Source organism: Doryrhamphus excisus, chromosome 4, assembly GCF_030265055.1.
Source record: "Doryrhamphus excisus isolate RoL2022-K1 chromosome 4, RoL_Dexc_1.0, whole genome shotgun sequence".
Classification (NCBI taxonomy): domain Eukaryota; kingdom Metazoa; phylum Chordata; class Actinopteri; order Syngnathiformes; family Syngnathidae; genus Doryrhamphus; species Doryrhamphus excisus.
Genome location: NC_080469.1, coordinates 27,755,648 through 27,762,789, shown reverse-complemented (window position 1 = coordinate 27,762,789; position 7,142 = coordinate 27,755,648). Strand labels below are relative to the sequence as shown.

The following is a 7,142-nucleotide window of genomic DNA, read 5'->3' as shown; positions in this document are numbered from 1 at the left end:
TTCTCCAGATTGTACCAGCACTGATCAATGCTACTTGAGTCCCTGAAGTAATGACAAAAATGTCCACACTGTCACCATCATGTTTGTCACGGTTCGTCATGCGGGTGTTGCGATGCGACCCCAGGTTGCGGAGATGAGGAGAATGGTGCAGGAAAAAGCTTAGCTTTATTTTTAAAGTTCGGCAAATGCAGCACTGGCATAAGACACGTAGTAAAACATGCAATGAACCAACAAAAACTAGACGCACCCGGCTGAACTAAATACAAGAATCAAATTGGCAACAGGTGCGCGTAGAACGGGAAAGTAAAAGTGACGAAAGGCAGGACAGACCAACACAGGAAGAACAACAAAATAAAAGCATGAAAGCAGGAACTAAGGCAAACAACGTGAAAACAAAAACTGTCACAGGAGACGATGCGGATTGTGACAGTACCCCCCCCTCAAGGACGGATCCCAGACGTCCTAAAATGTCCGCAAACGAAAAGGGAAGGGAGGTGGGAGGACTGGAGGTGGGCTGCTGGCCGGACCTCTCCGGAGGTCGGCCAGGGCGGCAGGGCCACGCAGGAGGGCGGCCTGAAGGGTGAGCAGCCCGAAGGGGACCGGGCTCCTCTGGAGGACGCCCATGACGGCAGGCCCAGCGGAAGCCCTGGATGGACCCCTCTGGGGGGCGGCCAGGGTGGTGGGCCTGGCAGGGGAGGCCAGCCCGCCGTGAAAGAGGTTGCGCCGGAGGAGGCGGCGTGGCGTCCTGCCGTGGTCTCGGTGACGCCGGAAGAGGAGGAGGCGCGGCGTCCTGCCGTGGTCTCGGTGACGCCGGAAGAGGAGGAGGCGTGGCGTCCTGCCGTGGTATCGGTGGCGCCGGAAGAGGAGGAGGCGTGGCGTCCTGCCGTGGGATCGGTGACGCCGGAGGAGGAGGGGCAGTCCCGCTGTCTTGGCTGGACTGTGGAAAAGAGGAAGAGGAATGTGAGTCTTGGTCCGGAGGAAACGTACCGGGCAGCACATCCCGGATAGCTGGAAGAACCGGTTGCGCTGGCGGTCCGGCGGGCTGTTCCTCCTTGGGCGACCAGCAGAGGGCATCATCCCCACACTCCACAGACGAGGTGTGACGTGTGTCCTCCAACGCACGGCTGGTCGTACTAGCCCCCCCTTCCGAAGGCGGATTCCAGACGCCGTATGCCGCTGGACGAGGAACCAGGGACGGGAGGAGGGGGAACTGGAGGAGGGTCTTGAGTTCCGCCTGCTCTGCTGCCCGGACCAGGTCTAAAAAAGACCGCAGGCGGGGTTTGGGCACTGGGGGGGTCTGGAGCATCAAGCCGCTGGACACGGGAGCCAGGGAATGCTGGGGCTTGGGGCTGCGCGGCTTGGGCACAGGGGGAATCCGGGGAGTCACAAAGCTTGACACGGGAGCCGGGCTTTGGGGAACCTTGAGGCTGCGCGGCTTTGGGACAGGAGGGATCTGGGCCGTCACACAGCTTGGCACGGGAGCCGGGGTTTGGGAACCCTTGAGGCTGCGTGGCTTTGGGACAGGAGGAATCCGGGGAGTCACGCAGCTTGGCACGGGAGCCGGGTTTTGGGAAACCTTGAAGCTGCGTGGCTTGGGCACTGGGGGAATCTGTGGCGCCACGCAGCTTGGCACGAGAGCCGGGGTTTGGGAACCCCTTGGGCTGCGTGGTTCGGGCACGGGGGGGGAAGTGTGCCGTACTCCTCTTCGTGTTGCACCGGAGGCAACGGGAATCCGGAAGAGGGCGGCGGGAGATTGACGTGCTTGCATGGAGTGGGAGCCTCTTTGCGCTTGGTCGCAGGCTGGCACTCCAAAGCACCGTGAGCGGGGGGGTGCGCCCCGGCTTGGCGCGTTGGGAGGAAACGGCTTCGCCCGCTGAAGCCTTGCTGGAGCCGGCCGAGACGCGCGTTGGCGTCGTCGCCGGGCTGGTGTGTCAGCGCCGTGTCCGCGGTGCACCCACGCCATGGGTATCAGCGTGCCGTCCGGCCCCCACACCATGTCCTCCAGCTCCTCCGGAGTGAACTGTGCGCACTTCTCCTCCATTGCCTTGAAAACCTGCAAAGTCCAGAAGTCCATCTCCTCGAGGTCGTCGTTTGGTTGGTTCATTCTGTCACGGTTCGTCATGCGGGTGTTGCGATGCGACCCCAGGTTGCGGAGATGAGGAGAATGGTGCAGGAAAAAGCTTAGCTTTATTTTTAAAGTTCGGCGAATGCAGCACTGGCATAAGACACGTAGTAAAACATGCAATGAACCAACAAAAACTAGACGCACCCGGCTGAACTAAATACAAGAATCAAATTGGCAACAGGTGCGCGTAGAACGGGAAAGTAAAAGTGACGAAACGCAGGACAGACCAACACAGGAAGAACAACAAAATAAAAGCATGAAAGCAGGAACTAAGGCAAACAACGTGAAAACAAAAACTGTCACAGGAGACGATGCGGATTGTGACAATGTTCAGAATATTAGAATGTTTTTGTCGAGAATGTTTATATGATATAAACACTATATTCCCAGTAGTCAATGAGACAAAAAGGCCCCCACCATTCTCTACTAAAGTAGCCCGAGCAAATTTCACCTGTGTACAGCTAAAAGGAACCGCAAAAAAATGTAGGTCACGTTGAGTTCAAATATTGTAGACATGTAAAAAAAATTAAGATACCTACAACACAGAAGGAGGAAACACACACCCATCAACTTAGTACTTTAGAGCAGACGTGTGATAGTGGTGCGAGGACAAATACCTCTATGACATCGTTTATAACATGACCGGAACATGTGCAGTAGTGACATTACTGATTCCAGTATCTATTTACCCTATGAATGTTGACATGTTACTAAATGCTATCATTGAAGCAGATAAACATCACATCCCAAACTACTTCCAAAGGAAGAGAGAAGTTCCAGCCCCCGACTGGATGATGCAAGACAATCCCACCGACATCGATGCCATCAGCGTGCCACGAGGGGTACCAGACGAATACAAACTAGTAAATCAGATTGCATCAGGTTTGGAAAGTATTATCCCATGGATAACAGTTAACAAAAATGCGGATAGGATTAACTACATCCACTATAACATACAAAAGCTTGGGAACTACACCGAGGCCGGACTCACAGCAATTGGAGAACAACTCCATGCCACGTCACTCATGGCCTTCCAGAATCGCATCGCCTTGGATGGACTGCTGGCACATCAGCAAAGAGTGTGCGCCATGCTTGGCGACCAATGTTGCATGTCCATCCCCAACAATACAGATTCCAAAGGAATGCTGTTGCGTGCGATTTCTGGTTTGAAGGCGCGAAACACCAAGATGAAGGAACACTGGTGTTGACACTGAGGTGTTTGGTGACTGGAGAAAACTTTGGGGACAATGGTCTCCTTATGTGATGTCCGTGCTTATTGCACTTGCTGTTGCCCTTCTTTTGTGTGCCTTATGTGGATGTTGTATCCCTATCTTGAAGGTTAGAATCACATGGACTGTGAATTTAGCCATGGCACCAATGACAACAAGGTAAATGAAATGTACCCCCTACTGGTGGCAGGTGGCAGCGATGACAGTGACGACTCAGATAGCCATCATGGACATGCCCCTGACTTGTTTCCTGACCAAGACAAGTGCTTTGAGTCAGACGACGAGAACACTTCCGTTCAGGTGTAAGCACAATTTCTGACATAGATGACCTGCTAGGTGAAAACCGAGAGGAGAGCCTAGGAGGGACTGCAAACAGATAAATGTGGGATAAACAGGAGGGAAATGTTAGAATAAAATGTAAATTCAATTATTATAGTGTTAAGTTATCACCCTTATATCCGTTTGCTTAGACCAGGGGTGCTCATTAAGTCGATCGCGATCTACCGGTCGATCGCGGGTCGATCGCGACGTGACATTAAAAAAATATCATCCTCGCATCAATGCCGTCACTTGATTGATATACAGGGCAGCCATTCAGATGACAACTGAATGTTGCCCTTCGGGCGACCAATCAAATCAAACAACGTCTCTAAGTGCAGCAGAACTTACGATGTCAGCCTATCATCCATCCCCGTTACTTGATTGACATACAGGACAACCAGTCAGATGACAACTGAATTTTGACCTTTAGGTCACCGCTCATGCGTAAACAGCGATGCAAAGTGCTAAGCTAGTCGGCGAATTGCGTCAGATTTCAAGCCCTCGCTAAAGTTTATGGTCACTAAAATGAGTGAAGGAGCTGGACCAAGTAAAAAGGCAAAAACATATCACTTCCATACGGAATGGGAGGTGGACTTTTTTTTCACAATGTCTTTTTCGAAGTGCGTTTGCCTCATATGCCATTCTACCATCGCAGTACCAAAGAAGGGAAATGTGGAGTAATGTGGAGGTAATTACAAAAAATGTTAATTGTTAATTATGTGTGTTTTGCAATATTGGCTCATTTGGTTATGTAAGGTACATCAACATACATTGTACGTACAAATAATCCTCAATACATTTGAAAATAAATAGATGTTTTGCATTTTCTTAGCTGACCGCTTGATCCACAGCCATCTGGACGCCTTTTCTGCTGCGTCAGTGATGTTCTTGATGGCTCTTTTGTTATGCTGACCCTTCACTCCCAGCATCTTGAGTGCTCTAATGAGAGACTGGCCTACAAGATCTCTGCACCCGACCTCGATGGGGTTGCATCGGGTCCTCCATCCTCTGCTTCGGCATTCGTCTGCCAGCTCCTCATACTTGGCCCTCTTCCTCTCAAAGGCCTCCTCCATCCGGTCTTCCCAGGGAACAGTCAACTCCAGCAGGACCACTTGCCGAGTTGTTTCTGACACCAGGACCATGTCTGGCCTGAGAGTGGTCACTGCGATGTTCTCTGGGAATTTGAGCTGTCTCCCTAGGTCGACTTTCAGCTGCCAGTCTCGGGCTGTTGCCAGCAGCCCCCCTGCTTGACTCCGGCACTGCTTCGGCTTCTCCCCAGCCCTAACAAAGACAATGGACTGCCTTGTTGGTTGATGGTATTTACTGGTGGAGATTCCTGTGCTGATGGCCTCTGCAATGACCCGCAGTACTTGGTCATGGCGCCAGCGGTAGCGCCCGTCCCCCAGTGCCCTTGGGCAGCAGCTGAGGATGTGTTGCAGTGATCCAGGACTCCGGCAAAGAGGGCAGAGATGATTCTCCGCCAAGCCCCAGCAAAAGAGGGGCAAATCTTGCAGGTGCCTGGGAATGCCAGCAGCAACCTTGAAGAAGTTTCATCGTGCAAAATGTGCCAAGATAAGAACACATGCACAAAAAGTAATTATTCTCACATACACACACACACATAGACAACAAGTACAGCTTGTGCAACTGCTTGCTTCCCCCTCCACTTAGAGTTGCACGACCATGTATTAGGGACCTCCTAAAGAAAATAAAAAGAGAGGAGCATGAATGGCATACTCAGGGTGGACCGGCATGTCACTGGGTATGTTGTTTCACTCTCCTCGCTGCGAGTAACTTTGAATATTGTTGTCTGTCTCTTCTGTATTTAAGTGTTTTTACAAGTGTCCCAGGAGTTTGAAACTGACAGGGACTCTCAATTCACACATGTGTTGGACTTTGGACTCCGTCCCTTGTATGACCATTTTTCCCCATTGACGAACTGTTTTTGTGTTGGTGCCGGATGCACAGCTGGCACTGTGGCTAAGCTGGTCAAAGTGCCTGTCTAGTAAACATGTGATCCTGGGTTCAAATCCCAGCAGTGCCTGGGTGCTTGGTCAGTGAAACTTTGGCAGCTGATTTGTGAACCATGTCCTTCTTTTTGTCACTTGCCCTTCAAGAACGAATTGACGTTGCATCCACAGCTGACATGATTGTTGTGGATCCCATTACGCCAGAAGGTGCTTGAATCCAAAGAGTATGACATTGTGATCATTGTGTCATTCAGCGCTACTTTGCAGAGGCTCATCCACTTGACAGTTTAATTTTTTTTCTCTTACAGTGTGTCCCCACGTGGCATTGGTGGTTCAGTGGTAGAATTCTCAGACATTTGCTGCCAGCCAATCAGGATGCGACACAGACGTCAGACAAGCAAAGACACTCGCCTGCCACACGGGCATGATTACCATTACCATTACCATCTATCAGGGATGGCAACTGAATTAAGAATCAATGCCAGAAACCTGCCACAGGATTTCAGATAATGTTTTGATGCAGACTGGTCATGATGCCTCTGAAGTTCACCAAAGCAGACCTGACTTAAAGTGACTACACTTCCAAAGTTCCCAGTGATGACTGAACCTCTCGCTCCTTGTTTCCGTGAGAAACTCATATCTTCAATTTAATTATTGTGAATTGTGTTTACCCACAGTCCTGGAAGATCGCAAAGGTGCTAGGTCGAAAAGGTTTACTTAAACAAGTTATTCCTTGTGTGCTGTTGTAGTCTCTGTCACGCAATTGGTCAGCGCGTTTGGCTGTTAACTGAGAGGTTGGTGGTTTGAGCCCACCCAGGGACTCTCAATTCACACGTGTTGGACTTTGGACTCCCTCCCTTGTATGAACATTTTTCCCCATTGGCGAACTGTTTTTGTGTTGGTGCCAGATGCACAGCTGGCACTGTGGCTAAGCTGGTCAAAGTGCCTGTCTCGCACTGTATCTTCAATTTAATTATTGAGAATGGCGTTTACCCACAGTCCTGGAACATCGCAAAGGTGCTTGGTCGAAACGATTTACTTCAACAAGTTATTCCTTGTGTGCACGGTCATCTCCTTGGCCTTCTCGGTGTTGAGGATGAAGGAGCAGAAATCTTCTGGCATAGTGTACTTGACCACAGAAGGAGGACCAACTGAGCTATCCAGGCCTTTGTAGAATGAGGACAACTCACAAACTGAAATCTTCTGGCATACTGTGCTTGACCTTGCAGAGAGGAGAGCTTCTTCTCTGGCTCTGAACAAAGGCGGTCGCATCTTTCCCCTGTCCTCCCTATCCCTTATCTTCCCTGCTTTGTTGTCCCTTGGTACTTTATGGAAACGATGTGAGGTGCCTGGCTTTTAACTAGCCGTGGAAAGACTTGTGTAGCCCCTCACACAAACCACGTGTCTTCCTCCCATGCACATGTTGCCAGCTGATCCTTGACATCAGCAACATTGTGGTTCTAGGACAATGGGGTCACCTGCCCCCATTGGTCTTTT

The 7,142-nt window shown here is 50.8% G+C and overlaps 1 non-coding gene across 1 annotated transcript; it reads left to right on the top strand.

Annotated features, from left to right (window-relative positions):
- Positions 1-5,645: 5,645 nt before the first annotated feature.
- On the top strand, positions 5,646-5,719 carry trnat-agu (transfer RNA threonine (anticodon AGU)). The gene has a single exon. It is a non-coding gene; the product is annotated as a tRNA-Thr (tRNA).
- Positions 5,720-7,142: the final 1,423 nt, after the last annotated feature.